We start from the raw sequence: 17,490 nt of genomic DNA, 5'->3' as shown, positions 1-17,490 counted from the left end.
CAGCCTTGGGGTACACAGTCTTCTGGGGGCTACCCCCGGCACCCATCATGAGCCCCAGCCCCTGGATTTGTACATGTGACACCATTGGCCACAGCAGCCAACCAGATACTCCTGGGCTCACAGAGTCTCTCACCTGAGAACCTGGACCTAAAACCCGGAGCCAGCCTATCAGTCACCACCTGCAAGTCAGGTCGGTGAGGCAAACAGGCCCTGCCAGCAGCCAGAGGGACCAAGGAAGGGCTGCAGAGAGAAGAGACGACATAGACACTTGCAGGCGGGCATGGGAGGGGAGGTCTCGAGAAGACCCCGCCTCTGAATCAGGACTCCTCTTAAAGGTCTCTTGCTGTCCTGCCCTGGACCTACATCCTCACAGCCAGTGTCTCCTTCGGCTTAAGTCAGATCAAGTTGGCTACTTCTGTTAGTTAGAACCAAAGAGTCTCAGCTTCTCCACTCACTGCCCTCTTTGCCCGATGCCTTGCTTCTCCCAGTGCAGACACAGATCCCAGGGCCAGCTCGGTCCTGCTCACTGTGGATTTGGGGCAGTTCTCTAGGCCTCTCCTCTTTAGGATACTCATTGAATGTGAACTTGGGCAGAAGCAAGCCTCCCTCTGAATTTTCCCCATTATGTGTATAGAAATGAGTATCTCGACATTAAGCTACTCAGCATCATCAGTCCCTGTGTGAGGCCCTTCCGCGACTCCCCGTTGCTCCTGGACAGAGTCCAGTCAGTCTCCTTTTGTGGACTGGGGTTGCTGCCTGAGTCTCCCATTTACATCTCTCCCCTTCTCGTTCACTCATTTCTGAGCCGAATGGACCTGCCGGCAGTTCCCCCAAGATGTTCCCTTCCATCTGGCTTCTGTGTAGAACAAGATTTCCCTAAGCCTGTAGCCAACCACCAACCTTTCTGCAGGCTTCCCCCGGACGTTGTTTCCCCTGGGCCGCCTTCCCCACCACAGCGCTGGCTGCCCCTCTGTGCCGGGCAGCCGGTACATCTCCACACCACGGCGCATCACTTGGCCTAGCTGTTTAGCACACCCCCTGCCTCACCACCAGATCCCGAGGCCCGTCCCCCCTTGTTTCCCCAGAGCCCACAATGTAAGTGCTCGGTGAGTGGTTCCATACGTGTTGTGGCCCGAGGAAAGTGGGCTCCAGAAGACCCTGGTGCTTGCCAACTCCAGGGGCCACAGCCACTGCCCACGGTGCCCTGTGGGAAGTCGTTTTCTAGAGGGAGGAAAGGGAGAGGAAGGGGGAAGGAGTCCCCAGGTGGGTCAGGTAGAGATTATTGAGAGTTTGTGCCTGGGCGACTGGATAGGGAGCTCAGTGGAAGTGACGTGTGAGTGGAAGGAACAGTGAGCTTGGCAGGAAAGAGGTAAAGTGAGGTGTATGGGATGAAGGCGCAGAATCTGGAGGGAAGTAAGGAAGAGAAGGAGAAAAATGAGCGCTGGGCATTGACCCCTGAGCCTTTCCTGGACCCCAGGTCATGCCACGCATGTTCCCAGGAGGCCCGGGGGCCCCAGGTGCTCATGGGCTTGCCTGTGGTACGTCATAAGGGCCTCGGATTCACACCCCCCTCGCCCCCCATCTCCAGACAAATTGCTCTGTAGGGCCAAGGGGAGGAACAAGTGGATCCCCGCCCTTGGGCACAGGGTCAAGATCATGAAAGCATCACAGCGCTGCTCCAATGATATGCATGTCATTTCTCGGTTACCACGTGGTAGGGCTGCAGTTTTTGCCATGGTGTGGAGGTCCTGACCTTCAGAGAGCCCTCCCAACAAGCTAGACAGAAGGAGGAGGTTGGGCTTCCGGTCCATATATTTTCATTCCAGGAAGTCTATGGTGTGAGGCCTCCTTGTAACCTGTAATATATTTTCGGGGTTGTCTAAGGAAGATTTTATCAGACATCTAATAGATTACTTTAATAGATGATCCTATGAAAATTGTGTGCACAAACAAGAAGCTAAGAGAGTTTGGAGAAAGCCTACATTCTCCTGCCTTCCCCAGCAAGAAAAAAAAAATAGCTTCACCCCTAAGAAGTTTATAATCGAGGTGGGGAAAGAAAATGTGCATTTTTTTTTAAGTGCGGAGAATAATTAAATATTAAATGGTGTGGTGCTTGCTGGTTGCAACAGGACTGTAATGTGGCTCAGGGAGTCAGTTCTGCGTCAGAGAATTCGTGAGAAGGGGGAGACCAGAACCACAGATGTGGATCAGCGGAGAAAAGAAGGGAGGGGTTCCAGGGAAGGGGAATTGCAAGAGTAATTGCCTGTAGAGTGTGCCAGACAGGAGGGGCTGGATGAACCAGATTCTATGTTAAATGCAGGAAGATAGGATTGGAGAGAGGGAGGAGGGTGTCAGGAGGGGGAGGCGGGGGCAGTTAAGAAGTCTCTGCATGCCCAACTCCAGGAATTTGGGATGATGGAGATGATGGAAGGAAGGGATGGTGAGAGGGGAGGAAGCATCCCAGGGCTGGCGAGGAAGGAGCTGAGGAAGTCTCCAGCAATTGCTGGTCCCCAGCAGGCATGGGAGGCTGGGAGGTTTCCTTGTGGGTGGCTGACTTGAGAGCTGAGGGCACCACTCTTCCCCCGACCCCAGGGTTATGTGCCCCACTGCAGCAGCAGAAGCTTCATGAACCCCACCATCAGAGAATGAGCACACAGGCCAGTGCTCCCCTGTGTGCCTGTGGTCCCAGCCTGTCACGGGCCCCAGGGAGCCACTGCGGGGCCTTGCACAGGGAATGGCAGGATCCAACACTTTGACAGACATTTGGTGGGTCAGGGGCGGGGGGTAGCTACTAGGTGCAAAGCACCATGGAGAAATGGAAATAAGTGACACCGGGACCCACAGTCAGGGGAAGAAAGCACGTGGTTAAGAGCCCTGACGGAAGTATGGAACAGCACTGGGGGAGGGGTGTGGGTTATTAATCCTGACTGAGAGGATTGAAGGCAGCTCCCAGCAGGGTGTGGGGTTTGCGCCCCCTCGGAAAACGAATAAGGATGCGCAGGCAGAAAAGCTGGGCAAGAGGAGGGGCAGAGGGAAGGAGGAGGTCCTGCAGGAGAGCAGCACAGCTCAGGTGCACAGGCTACAGAGCCCATGTCCTGCCCACGGAAGGGTCAGGTGACCTTCGTGAGGGATACAGGGCCATGCTGGTCCCAGCGTGTGAGGGAGACTGTGGGTAGAGGTGGGGAGGTTGAGGCAGATGCTAAGAGCCAGGGAGGGAGAGGTCAGGAGGAAGAAGGCCTGGGAGGGTGGGTCCTGGGTTTGGGCGGCATCCCTGGAGCACGTGGCTAGAGCTAGAAGGGACAGAGCAGCCGAGAGGAATAAGACAGCACCAGCACCTTGGTCGCAGGCCAGGGGAGGAGGCCAGAAGCAAGAACTGCTCAGTATGGAAAATGCTCGAGTCCTGTGGGCACACAGAGGAGGGAGTGATGCACTCTGCTCTGGACCTGGCGTGTGGGGTGGGGCTGGGAAGACATTTGAGCTGGACTTGGGGCCTTGGGGAGGGAGGAGGTTCCCTGGGTTGGGAAGAGAAGGGGTTTCAGGCGGAGGAGTCACCGCAAAGAAGGAGGCAACACTACTAAAGGGCAAGGAACAGAGACCAGCAGGTTGGTGTGACCAGTGTGTGCGTGTGTGTGTGTGTGTGAGAGAGAGAGAGAGAGAGAGAGAGAGGGAGAGAGACAGAATGAATGTGAGTGCACATTGGGAGATGAGGCTGGAAAGGAAGATTGGGGCCCAGACTGGGAGGCTTTCACCTGCCCTCCTGAAGGGGCCTGGATGTCACTCTCATGCAGTGAGGAGATCAAGCGTTTCTGAGCAGGAGTCCCATAACCAGAGCCGTGTGTTGGAAAGTGAATTCTGACCCCTGCATGGAGGAGGATGGAGGGGACGAAGCCACGAGGCAGGGACGAGCCAAGAGGTTGGCACACGCGTCCACAACAGCAGCAGGGGAGTTGGCAGGCAAGAAGAGCGATGCCAGCAGAAGCCACTCCTGGGCCGCAGTCAGTAGGCCTTGCTCACCAGCGGGGCGGGAGCCGTGAAGAGGGAGGAGCGGAGGACAGCAGCAGGGCTCCCTGGTTCTCTGGCTGGGCTGGGCCGTGAACCGAGAGAGGAAATAGAAGACGATAAGTTGGTCCGTGGGGGCAGGATGCGAGCCCTGTCCCAGACATTTTGAATCTGAAATGCTTGAGGTGCTGCCCAACAAAAAGTTGAAAATACTGGAAATGAGGGCAGAGGCCAAGACCCCCAGGAATACCAATACTTGAAGAATAGGTTTAAAAACCGGGGAAGAAAGCATGGATGGAACCGAGAGAACATCTAGGAGGTGGCTACGGTGGTCACGTGCAAGGTGGCCCAGCGTGGCAGCTGTGGGGGAGGAAGGGGAGGGCCCCATGTGAGAGACTCAGGTGGAAGGAGGTTCATCAGACATTGGCAGCTGTTTGGATATGGAGAATGGCTGGACTAACGGAATAATGTTGGTGCTTTAGGGAAGAGGCAACGTCAGGTGGGGAGTGGGGGGAGATGAGTCTGGGTGTGAACCTGTTTAATCTTAAGGGAGGGTGGGATGTCATTGTCGAGCCATCCGAGCTGAGCGCCCTTCACAGAGGGCGCTCGTGAGTCTTGAACGAGAGATGGGGAGGATGGGAGGTCTGAAAAGCGGCTGGCAGAGAAGGTACAGGCGGCTGAGCCTGTACAGGAATCCAGTCCCCTGGCCCCAGTGGTCCTCCGTGACCTGTCGTGCGCGAGTGGCTAAGTACACCCCACACTCAACCGGGGTTTGTTGGAAATGGAAAGTTCTGGTCCATTCCACGGAACCCCATCCCGTACCAGAAACCCCCTCCCAGCCCCCTTCCTCAGTGTTCCCTGGTGACTCCTGATGTCCCTTGGGACCTAAACTCCGTCCAGGAATGTGTCCCGTGCCCAGCAGACCAGGAGCTCTCTGAGCATGGGGGTGGTATCTCCCTTCTTCATGTTCCCAACAGTCCAGTCCAGGACAGGGCCCGTGCATGCAGGGTGGGGGCACACTGTGTGATCCTCAGTCTCCAAAGAAGACAGGGGTGCTTGAAGTCCCATTTCATCCCGACAGGACTTTGGGCCAGATCCCATGGGCACAAAGACTTGTGACCCCCCCAGACTTCTTGGTTCAGGCAAGGTCGTTCAATTCAGATGATGGTGTAACTGCCCCTGACTGTTTACCTGATCTGCTCCAAGTAGGTGAGATGCCCGGATTGGGGGTGAAGAGGCAAGAAAGGGTTGTTTGTACCTGGACCTACTCGGCCCACCTGTCCCAGAGGCCCCACATCATCAAATGTTTTCCAGTTCCTATGGTGACCAGATCACAGAGCCAGGATTTGTTATTGTTCTGGGGAGAAAAGGGAAGGGCCACAGAGTGAGGGACTGACGTCCATCAGCCAGGCAGCTGAGTCACTGGCCACGGTCTGGTGTGTTCATGGAGTCACTTCCCTGTGGTCTGAGGCTCCCACTGGCCTTCCCTGTGACAAGAAGCTGGTCCTTGGACTGTGTCTGTCAGCAAGTGCAGATAACAGGGCACCCCTCCCTCAGCATTGCAAGTGGCCAGCAGGGTGAGGAGGCAAGTTACTGAAAAGGGCACACTCCTGCCTTCAGAGAGTGAGAGCTTATGGGGAAGGGAGCATTCTCCGTCCTTTCAGACTATACATGTGTATTCGTGGACAGCTTCTAGGGCCACCCGGCAACTGGCTTATGCTATGACCTCAACCAAGTCACCTGACCTATCTAAGCCTCAGTCTCCTTTTGTCCAAACTGGGGAAACCGGTGCTATGCCATCAGCTCGTTACAGGATGGGGTCTAGACCCCGACCATACATCTCTGGACCACCTGGCAGATGAAGAATTCCTGTTGCCCACCCCCCCCCCGCCCCAAACACACGTGCTGGCTCCTTGTTGAGCAGCCATGGGAGGCCACAGGGGACACAGCCACTCCCACCTACTGCTACCAAAAATTAAAGTAAGAAGCTTCAGGGGCACCCGGGTGGCTCAGTTGGTTGAGCATCTGACTTTAGCTCAGGTCATGATCTCACTGAGTTCAAGCCCCACATCAGGCTCTGTGCTGACAGCTCAGAGCCTGGAGCCTGCTTTGGATTCTGTCCCTTCCTCTCTCTCCACCCCTCCCCTGCTTGCACTCTGTCTGTCTCCCTCTCTCTCTCTCTCAAAATAAACATGAAAAAAAAAAGTTTTTAAGTAGCTTCAATTGCAGACATAGATGGGAACAGAACAAGAAAGTCAGTGGGTCAGCCTGAGGGGGTGGGTCACCAAGGGTATGAGGACAAAGGAGAGGCCGTGAGGCAGATATCCTAGAAGGCAGGTGCTCAGGCCACCCCAGGTGTGCTCCAGGCTCCTGAGACCCCCCCCCTTGCTCTGGAGCCGAGCCGGCCAAGGCCCTTGTGACAGCCCGGCTTTCCGGACAGAATTTCCACCAGAGAAAGGGTGCTGATGGGAGAATGTGGTTCATCAGCCCACTCGATGGCTGTATCCTCACTGTGAGTGGCTGAGTCAGCACCGGTATTTACACTCGTGTTGTAGTGAGTCACCCCCAAACATGGCCATCTCGCAGGCCTCTGACCAACTCAGGTTTTCTCGCCTGCAAAGTGGAAACCCGCTGCCTGGAATGTAATGACCACAGAAGGGAACTGTCCCCCAAAGAGGAGTCTAGACTGTGCCAAGGGGAGTCCCACATGACACCCATTCTGCAGTCATCTGATGGCCTCCATGGCCTGTTCTCTGCTGACCTCTTCTAGCGGCTACCTCGAGGCCAGAGAAGAGCTGTCTCCACCGGGCTGGTCCTAAGCAATGCTTTTCAGACGGGGGGGGGGGGGGGATGGAAACCCGGAAGTGGGTCATGGGATTAGTTCAGTGGGTGGGATGAGCATTTTTAACAGTTAGAGTAGAATCACAGTACAGGTGAATGTTCAGAAGTCTTGCATCTGTGCGTGTGTGTGTTACATGAACGCACACACACACGCTACATGAAAACAGCAATAGAAAGACAGCACATTCTGACTGGGTCATTTAAAGGACATTTAATAAGAGGGACTATTTACAAAGGTGTATGCAGGCTGTATGGAAATCGGAAGGGGTAATGAAGAGCCAGGTCTAGGCACCGGGGCTTCATTAGCAGCCTTAGGCTCGAGGCTTAAAGGAGGAAGGCACTTCCAGAACTTGGAGGCAGAGGGATGTAGAGAGGGCGCAGGCAAGAGCTGTGACCATCAGCCAAGGGAGTTGCCGGCCAGCCTGAGCTGACCTCCATGGGGAATAAGTACTAACCTTCACTCCTCCCCCTCCTTCCCACTCACCAAACCCTGGGAAAGCCTGGAAGCAGGAAGAACGGACGGGGCCCGTGTGTGGAGATCACCTGGAACCTACCTCACACATGCGGGGGATGCGATGTAAAAGGCACAGTGTCTCTTACCGTGGGTCTCAGGCGGTGAAGTTTTGAAAACCCCAGACGCCTGTGTGTGACACTGGGGTGGCTGCTGGGAAGAAGCCGTACGTTTCTGAATGGCCCCGGGTCGGGGTCAGCGCCTGAGGAAGGCTGTGGTGGCAACGCCAACGCCGGTGAGGAAGCAGTCGTGCGCTTTCATTAGCAGCCGGGAGCAGGGCACATTCCAGACGGGCCGTCGGTGCCAGGCAGGAGAAACCACCTTTGCCCAGATGCCAGACGGCAGGCCTGGGCGCAGCCCGCAGTGTCCACGGGCTGTGGGCTAAGGTCAGGGAGGGAGGGATGGAGAGGGAGAGTATGGGAGAGAGGAACAAAGGGGCCTGTGGTCGGTGACACCCACGCCGGGCAGTTGCCTCAGCTGTTCAGGGACAAAGGGCAGAGTTCTATTTCTAGTTCCCTGTGGGAGCAGGAGAAAATGACATTCTTTCCACAGGCCTGCGGTTGGCCCACGAATGCTCGGGCTACGCGTGGTTGTTCGCATCACACTCTCTCTGGGCCTCGTCTCCACAGCCCACGCTGCTGCTGAGCCCATGCTGGCCCAGTCACATGCTGAAGAACTCATGCCTTCCCAGCAAGAGTGTCCAGGCTCCAAGGCTGCTTCTCCCCCATCTGCCATCAGCCCCTGTGACACCCACCTTCAGGTGCCCAGTCCCGAGCTACGTGTGGAAAGGCTGCGACACTCACTGAAAACCAGGCCCGGTTCCCAGAAAAGAGTCTCTTCCAGAAAGGAAATAGTTTTCTCTAATGGTAAAAAAAAAAAAAAAAAAAAAAAAAAAAAAAAAAAAAAAACCCACAAAGCAGACAATTAGTGTTCATAATAAGAGAACTCTCGTTTTACCCTTGCTATTTCCTTGAGCGATAGAGAACAGCTCCGCCCTTCACACACTTGGGTTCCTGCTAGCTTACTCACCTGACACTCCGGCTGACGTGTTTACTTAGGAGTTAATAAGGTGAAGAGTGTTTTTGCCCTTTGAACATGTCTTTTTCTTCAGAATCTCTTAATTTCTCTCGGCCGCACGATTGTTACTGCTAAGGGTCGGGACAGAGTCTCGAGGACACGGTTAAAGGTGCCTTCTGGAGGGGCGCCTGGGTTGGCTGAGCATCCGACTTGGGCTCAGGTCATGATCTCACCGTCCATGGGTTCGAGCCCCACATCGGGCTCTGTGCTGACAGCTCAGGGCCTGGAGCCTGCTTCCGATTCTATGTCTCCCTCTCTCTCTGCCCCTCCCCACTCATTCTCTCTCTCTCAAAACCTAAACATTAAAAAAAAAAAAAAAAAAGTGGCTTCTGGACAATATCCTCTCTAGCCCAAACCAGCGGACCTTGGGCTGGACCCCAGTGTTCAATCCTAAAGATGCCCCTAGGAAATATCTTGCCAGTGTCATATTGTTTTATAAGTCAACCACACACAAAGTGGATGCTTTACTATTTAATCAGTCTCAACCAAGTCATGATGAAACTGTAAGAGGAAAAGGAGAGTCCAAGAGAGTCAGTGCCTTCCCTAATTCTGTGCTCATCAACCTCCCCGAGGGCCAGCGGCAGTGCCTGGCTGGCATCCCTTTACTGCCCTGCCTGGCGCTTCCCTGTTCTGCCGAGACCTGCCTGGTGTTAGCCACCTCCCTGCACCTTGCACTTCTGCCCACGTGAGGTGTGTGGTTGGCTATCTGTCTCCCTCAGAGACTCAGGAGACCTCTTGGAGGGCAGTGGTTCTGCCTCATTTACCTCATTCTAGCCCCTTCATCTGCAACAGTACCTGGGTGGTCAGAGGAGCTCTGTAAAATGTGCATGGGGTGAAAGAATGAATGAAACATTCGCTGTAGCTAAGATTTTCAATGTGGAAAAAAAAAAAAACACGAAGACCTAGCCATGACTTTCAAAATTTTTATGTGTTTGGCAGTGACATGTTCGATTTAAAAAAAAAAAAAAAATCTAAGCCCCAAAGCAAATAAAAGCAAAGCAGCACATGCAGGTAAAGTTGTCAGGTTTAGCAAGTAAAAATACGGGATATCTAGTTACGTTTGAATTTCAGAAGAGTAAAAAAAAAAAAAAAAAATTGGAGTGTAAGTATATCCCCAAACTGCATGGGATATACTTATACTAAAAATATATATATTTTTTTGTTTACCTGATATTCAAATTTAACTGAGTGTCCTATATTTTAACTGGTGGCTCTCTACCCAGGCCTGTACAAACACGGCACCCCGGGGGTCCTGTTTGTAAATCACTGTTTTAGGGAAAGCTTGTGACACCCATCTTGCTCTCCTCCTCCCATCGCTGGAGCTGTTCTAAGAAGGGCCGAGGCCTCCTCCCCCAGCAACTGTGCCTGGATCATAGGTGTCCGTGTGGGCCCCAGGCTGTGAGGAAAGGCTGTTGCTAAAAGTGGGTCAAAATAACTTGATCAGCAGCCAACATTTATGACAAACAACAATGCCCATTTACTCAACCATTTCAAGTCCAATGAAGGTTACTTCACACCTTGTTTTCACTGAAACCTTGACCCCCGCTGACAGACTATTCTGTCTGTTCTGTGAAGGCAGGTGTGTGAAGAAGCCGCCTTCCTGCTCCTCAGCCCCGTCCTTCTGGGGTGAACAGAGGAGTAACCGCATCCCAGCCAGTCAGCTTGGTTCTGCTGGGTGGAGACTGGTGGCCTCTGTGGAACCAATGCAGACATGATAAGCAAATGCACACCTCTCTCTCTTTACTCCCCTGTGTAAAAGCAGTGGAGAAGCTCCTTAGAGAATCAGGTGAACTCTTGAATGCCTTCCAGATGAGTTCATTTTGAGGAGGGAATTTGTGAATCTCAGTGGGAAACATCTGACCACATTAGAGCTCCCTTACCAGTTGGGGTGCCCACCAGTGTGTAGTATTGTGGGCGGGGGGGGCGGAGCCAGACAGTCCTCTAGATTGTGTATGACCCAGGCTTAGCCGCTGGGATGTTCATGCTCTGGGCTTTGACCCTCAAAGGAGAGCAGGTGGGTGGAGGTGACGTGTAGCCGTGACGGTAAGGTCAAGAGTCAGCAGTCAATGGCACTGGCCGCAGCACCTGCACTGGGTGTCTGTCACTGGGCTGCCCGACCTCCCTTGGGTGTGCCCTGCCCATTTCCCCGAACTTGGTTTGCCAGGCTTCTAGTCGGTTCTCTGAATCATCCAGTATCCTTTCCCATCCGCTCATTAACCAGGCTGTTTGCACAAGAGCACTCACAAGTAAGACCAGCCGGTCACCAGGCCTCACCCTCACACTCCCCGCCCCCTTTCCTTGAGGCCCTGGCGAGTGTGAGACCCGATCAGAGATGGGATGACTGTGCTAAAGCATGTCACCAGGATCTTCCTCCGGAGCTATCTGGTGCCATACTTCCCCAAACTGTAGGGCTTTCAAAAAAATATAGACACCGGGTACCCGTTCTCCTTCCAGGTACCTGAAACAGGGCTGAGCTCCCCATAGTTCTTGGTAGACGCGACGGGCCAAAGAAATGTGAGCAGAAGGGATGAGTGGCACTTCCAGGCGGAGCTGGTGTGCAAAGCCAGTTTGTAATTCACCACGTTCCCCCTCCCCACCCCCATCACAGGGGTCAGACACACTCCCGATGGTGGTCACTCTGTCAGCCTGGAACCTGGAGTGACGAGTTACAGGAGAGCTCCGAACCAATCCAAGGTGATCATTTGGAATGAGCAAGCAAACAAGAAACTTTCCTCATGTCAAGTCACTGAGAGGTGAGGGTTGTTTGTTACCATAGCAGAACCTGTCCAGTCCTGACTGATACGCAGGCACTGTCCGAGTCCTCCTGGATCTGAATCACCAGGGGAGGCTGAACTGAGGCATTTCCCAAGTCCCATTGACACACTTGTGATTTTGGTGATCAGCCAGGTTTGGGAGCCCCCAGTTCATTCCACACAAATTCTGAGGACTGGACCGCATAGCCTTGAGACCCAAGGCTGAAATTCCTTCATATTGACATATTGAGTCATATTATAAAGACAAATGGTAACTTGAAAAATTGTCTACAATTTCAAAACAGGCCAAAACTGTTAAATTTAAGATTGTATCAATGCTCTGACCACAACCACAAATACACGTATGTGTGCGCACATGTGCGCACACACACACACACACACACACACACAGAAAAAGAGAAAGTAAAACATAAGAAAATCAAGGAATGGACTTATGAAATATTTTTCTTTAACTTTTCATTGTTATTGAAGGGGCAACACTTTCATAAACAAAAGAAACCCAAAAATGAGATGTTTGGGGTTAATATGGAAACAACAAGGAGCTACTGAATGTTCTTGAGGAAGGGTGGGGTGGGATGGAGAAGAGGGAAAGGTGATCAAAATAACAGTTAAGGGAGGAAATTGGGGCAGCCCTGTGCATAAAAGAGTGAAGGGGGAGTGGCAGAGGCCAGGAGGCCCGAGAGGGGGGCTGTGCAACATTCCAAGAGGTGTGGCAAGGCCCAAACATTGGTGTGTGTTAAGGAAAGAGGGAGGGCAGAGTCAGCCTCTGGTGAGCCCCTTGCTCACGGCCTCCTGGGGCTGCCAGGCCGGACGCTCAGCTACACTGCACTGCCCTCTAGTGGCCAGAGCTGGAAGCCAGCAGAGCCTTTGGGGCAGCTTGGCAGGAACAGTCAAGGTAAGACAACTGTGGGAGCCTGAAGAATTTGCTCCTGGGACTGCAGAGGGGAAAAGGTTCCCAGAGAACATGGTGTTTCCACAGAGCATGGCAATTCTCTACAATGGGGCTAGCCCGCTGGCACAGCCACAACAGGCAAGGGACGGGGAATGGCAGGGACAAAAGCGTATAAGTTTGAGACTGTGTTGCACATTCAGGGGAGGCAAGGTGTTTGGTGAGGCCATAAGGTTCCTAGGGGTGGGGAAAGGCGAGGCTGAAGAACTGAGCTGAGGCTCTGCGGTGAAAGGACTCTGAAATGCACCGTAAGCAGTGGGACGCCTGCCAAGGGCTTAAGCAGGGGCTGTAATATAGGGAGAAAGAGTAACAGGATCACGTTTGCACTTGAAAAAGATCTTTCTAGCAAAAGTGTGGACTATGAATATGGATAGGGCTGGTGGGAGGGAGTTCCTGCAGGCAAGAGAAGCCAGTGCCCTGACTGAGCAATTGGGGATGGGGAGAACAAAACTCATCCGTCCTTTCCTTTACTGGTGCATTCCAGACATGTGCCAGGGACAGTGTGTGATTTTGGAGTTACTAAGCCACACCTGAGTCCTCAGGCACCTCCCTCCCACTTATGCAGAGTGGAAGAAAGCCACCAACCTGCCCACACATTTTGAGCCTGAGAACCCAGACAAAAGAAATATACAGCAACACTCAAGGGATCTTTAACTCTGGGCTGTGCAAAGATTATGTGGGAAGACGGGATGCACCCTGAGGTTGAGAACTCTGCACCCAGAGGCCTTTGCTGCGGACTAACTCCACCCCCCGTGCTCGTTCCAGCTCGTTGCCAGAACTGGGAGAAGTGGTTCAATGGTCCTCACCCGCGGAGAGCGGTGGTGAGGGATGGAAGGCAGTTACCTCGCATTGTGCAGATAGGCACAGGAAATAGGTAACCGGAAAGAAGTATGATTTACGTAATGATGGGTCTTAATATTAATTTATTGAGTGCTATTGAGCCCGAAGACCAACCTCCCTGCCTCCAACTTTGGGTGGGAGTGTTTTGAATCCCACCTTTGACCTCTCATGGAGCAGCTGTCTCTGTTGCTGTGTAGCATCTCTGGGGTTGGAACACTTGCCACCCCTTATGCACCACTTCACACGAGCTGTTTTGGTTTTTCTTTTTAAGTTTATTTATTTATTTTGAAAGAGCACATGCACGCAGGCACGTGCGTGCTCCAGCAGGGGAGGGGCAGAGATAGAGTCCCAAGCAGGATCCACGCTGTCGGCATGACCCCGACTCGGGGCTCAATCCCACAAACCGTAAGATCATGATCTGAGCCAAAATCAAGAGTCGGAGGCGCAAGGGCACCTGGGTGGCGCAGTCGGTTAAGCGCAGACAGTTCGTGAGTTTGAGCCCCACGTGGGGCTCTGTGCTGATGGCACAGAGCCCGCTTGGGATTCTGTCTCTCCTTCTCTCTGCCCCTCCCCTGCTGGTGTACAAGCTCTCTCTCAAAATACATAAATACACTTAAAAAAAATTTTTTTAAAAAGATGCTCAAACGACTGAGCCACCCAGGCGCCCCATAACATGAGCTATTTTATGCTTTATATAAAGTGACCTTCGCTGGCAAGAGGTAGAGCCCGATTTGTGTGGGCAGGTTAGCCAACTTCTTGTTTAGCATCAGCTGGCATCTTGATACGTCACAGCCTAAAGGCTTAAATATTATTATGTCCTCATTTGATAGATGAGGAAATTGAGGCATAGAGGCAATGGCCCACCCACAGTCACACAGCTGAGGTGATGCAGCCAGGATTTGAAGGCTGGCTCCCTAGTCTCTATTCTGAACGATTTGCTATCCCCCCTACTTTGTGCCGATCACACGGCAACGCCCAAAACTACTTTGGGGAGCACTTTGCCATTACCCGCCCTCTATCCCGTTCACCACCCTCATTCAGCCTATTTCCCCCTCCCTGAAGATCATTCTATGGCTAAGTGAATCCCACTTAAATATTGACTCTGGAGGGGCACCCCTGCCTTCTCCCCTGGAACCTAGTCCCCTGTCTGCTCAGAGTCCCGGTGTTTGCCACACAGTGTCTGTGTTTTCCAGAGATCCATTATGCAGAGTCCCCACTCAGACTGGTGGGAGGGCACAGCCTCTGATCTGGGGGAGTTTATATCCAAGGGGGAATCAAGACAGACAAAGTATCCAGTCTGTTCCTTTTTCTTGCTGTCAGTATGGTCAGCTAGTTTTTTTAAACTGTGGGTTGCCACACATTATGGATCATGAAAAAAAAAATTTAGTGCATCTCAAATCACATTTGACTTAAATGAAATGGCATAAAATAAAAAATACCAGATGCGTTTCATGTAATATGGTTAAAAATTGTTTTAGGGATATTTGTTTTAGTTGGGTGCACCTGGGTGTGTGTGTGTGTGTGTGTGTGTGTGTGTGCGCACGCGTGCGCACTTGGCTGTGATATAAAATATGTTTCTTATCACGGGCAGAAAAATTATAGAGCAACTGGTCTAAATGTTTCCCCATCTGCTTTTGCAACGCTTATATACAGTGGTATTACAACCTATGTTTTGCACAAGGTCACATGACAGTCACTTTCAGTCAGCTTGTCTACTCTTCCACTAATGAGCAGAGAGGCCACACAGGTGACCTGTAAACCGTGAGGACTGTCAGTAAATTAAATTGTTTGAATTAACATACCTTGTCTGAAGCCAAACTAAGCCGTATTTTTCTGGTGGATGTTTATCATTGAAATCCTACCATCAATTACATACTTTAGGGACACCTGGGTGGCTCAGTCAGTTGAGCAACTGACTCTGGCTCAGGTCGTGACCTTGAGGTTCATGAGTTCAAGCCACACCTCTTTCTGCCCCTCTCCCGCTTGTGCTGTCTCTGTCTCTCTCTCAAAATGGATAAATAAACTTTAAAAAAGCAATACATACTTTAAAAATCCATTTTTTGAATTTGCCATTTATTCTTCCCTGCTTCTCACCAGCCAGTCCTGGCATAATTTACTGAACTTCCTCCTCGTATGCCAGGAACAAATGCAGGGATGTGTGGAGGGGAGGGTGGTCTGGCCACGGTTCGCCAGCCCTGGATCAGGAGACCTGGTTTGCTTCCAGGAGGCCCCTCCTGCTGCCCCCACGCCATTGGCAAGACCCTGAGGGCCTCCCAGATCCTGGGGCGAAAGGGACTCCTGGTGCTGAAGCCAGATGAATGCTCACACATCAGTAACACATTCAACTTTCCTCAGCAGACCTGATACTCCTGATCCACCTTCTGGGCAGGGTAGATTATACCTTTGTTTTTGTTGTTTTTAAGGAGCAGATTTTACAGAAGTTAGGAAGAGTGGAACACGAGATCAGAGAGCCTGGATTCTCATCTCACATCTTCCACCTGTGAGACGATGCCTTTGGGCAAGTTGTGGAACCACTGCAACCTTCAGCCGCCTCATCTATAAAATGGAGGGTGACAATGGCAGCTATGTCAGCAGGTGACCGTGAGGAGAAAACGAAGTACTACAGGTACGGCATTTTAGCCCCACACTTAGCATACAGTAAGTGCTCACTATGTACTACCTGCCACGGTCAGAGCAATTATGATTATTACGACACATTTATTTATCATTACAACACTCTGGCAGCCTCAGCGCGGCCATAGGGCTGAGAGCCACACAGGCCCCTCCCGGTTAAGCCTGCATCACTGTACTGCCTCACCTCCTCATGGCCACCACCTGCCTCCCAGCTTCGCTTCCTCCATCCCAAGGCTGGCTTTTAGGGATGCTGGATTCTCAGGCCTCGCCACAGTCTGAACAAGGTAGCGTGTGGTACAGCATGAGAAGACCCATGTTCGAGTCCTTGCTTTGCTGCTTCCTGTCAGGAGGCATGGCTGTTTGTTCCAAGTAAATTAGGATGGGCTGGAGGGAGGGCCCTGCCAGTTAGGCAAGGCCCAGGGCCCATGCTGTGTGTCTGTGGCTTCTCACCACAGACAGAAGGCACTTGGACAGGGGGGTGGGGGGCGGGTGGAACCCCTGCCTGTCTCCTGCCTGGGGCTTAAGGGAACCTCGAGGGGCCAGGAGACAGACGGTGGGAGCAGGGCCTCGGATCAGGGGACCGGAGGTCAGTACCCAGACACAGGAACAGGCAGGTCTTGTTTTTTGTGGGAAAAGGTTGGACGCTCGCCCAGGTGACTGAAGGGCTGCCGTCACCGGCATCCACATGGGGACGGTCTGTGAGCACAGAGCCGATTGATAGGGTGCAGGAATGACTGGTTACAGTGGTCAGTCTGGCCTCGCTCTCCCACGGGAGCTGCGCTGTCCGCCTGGGGCTTCCTGCCTCCAGACTGCACGGACCCGGTAGGAACAAAGTCAGAGCTGGCTCTGCTAGAGGGAAGCCGGGGAGGCAGAGGCACAGGAAACGGGGTCTGGGATCACGAGGAAATATGGTGCTACTTAGAGACGTGTCCCCTGAGCCTTCTTTTTTTTAAATTAAGATTATTTATTTACTTATTTTGGGGGAGAGAGAGAGAGACAGCACACACAAGCAGGGAGGGACACAGAGAGAGGGGGAGAGAGAGAGAACCCCAAGCAAGCTCCACACCATCAGCGCAGAGTCTGATGTGGGACCTGAACTCACAAACCGTGAGATCGTGACCTGAGCCAAGATCCAGAGTCGGACGCTTAACAGACTGAGCCACTCAGGTGCTCCTGAGCCTTCTTTAACTCTGCCATAACATGGCAAAGGTGATGGTCCCCAACGTGCAAGTTTAGGTGTGTTAGTGAGATGAATATAAGAGATAGTTTGAGACGCCTGAGTGGCTCACTCGGGTAAGCATCTGACTCGATTTCGGCTTAGCTCATGATCTCACTGTTCATGGGATTGAGCCCAGAGTCAGGCTCTTCACTGATGGCAAGGAGCCTACTTGGGATCGTCTCTCTCCCTGTCCCTCCCTCTCTTCCCCTCTCCCACTCACGTATGCACTCGCGCTCTCTCTCTTTCAAAATAAATAACCATTAAAAAAAAAAAGTGGTCGTTTGAATAGCTAAACTAATATCCTTATAGTGTCATTACCGTCCCTGCTGTAAGTACACAACCTCTTTTCAAGCTAAGGACTTTACTAAAACTCATTTACAACATACAAATGATACCACAAATTGGGGGATTCACAAAGGTTCCTGAAATCAGAGAGTGCTTCTGAGCAGGAATGACGCTGAGGGTTAGCCCAGCCTTGGCGAGAGTGAGTATCCACCTGTGTGGGAGGTGAGGGAGGAGAGTTATCTTGGTTCAAAACTGGTGACAAGACAGGGCTTTGAATTCTTCCGAACTGGGTGCCTGCTGGCCCCCGTGCCGGGCCGGTGTTCAGGTGTGGTGCTGCCGTGACCGGGGGCCCCAGCCTGGG

At 52.5% G+C, this 17,490-nt stretch overlaps 1 long non-coding RNA gene across 5 annotated transcripts in view; it reads left to right on the top strand.

Moving 5' to 3' along the window:
• The window catches only part of LOC128312999 (uncharacterized), a 110,690-nt gene that overhangs the window by 75,306 nt on the left and 17,894 nt on the right, over window positions 1-17,490 (top strand). For 4 of the 5 annotated variants that reach the window (XR_008293070.1, XR_008293067.1, XR_008293068.1 and 1 more), the window contains exons 5-7: window positions 11,037-11,181; window positions 12,917-13,025; window positions 15,415-15,617. This is a non-coding gene — a long non-coding RNA (uncharacterized LOC128312999). Of the gene's footprint in view, window positions 1-11,036; window positions 11,182-12,916; window positions 13,026-15,414; window positions 17,118-17,490 lie in introns of those variants that run through there. The other variant, XR_008293066.1, reaches the window with a different exon arrangement.

The sequence above is a fragment of the Acinonyx jubatus genome, chromosome E4 (genome assembly GCF_027475565.1).
Source record: "Acinonyx jubatus isolate Ajub_Pintada_27869175 chromosome E4, VMU_Ajub_asm_v1.0, whole genome shotgun sequence".
NCBI lineage: Eukaryota > Metazoa > Chordata > Mammalia > Carnivora > Felidae > Acinonyx > Acinonyx jubatus.
The sequence above is the reverse complement of the archived record's forward strand: the minus strand, read 5'-3'. Positions and strand labels throughout refer to the sequence as shown.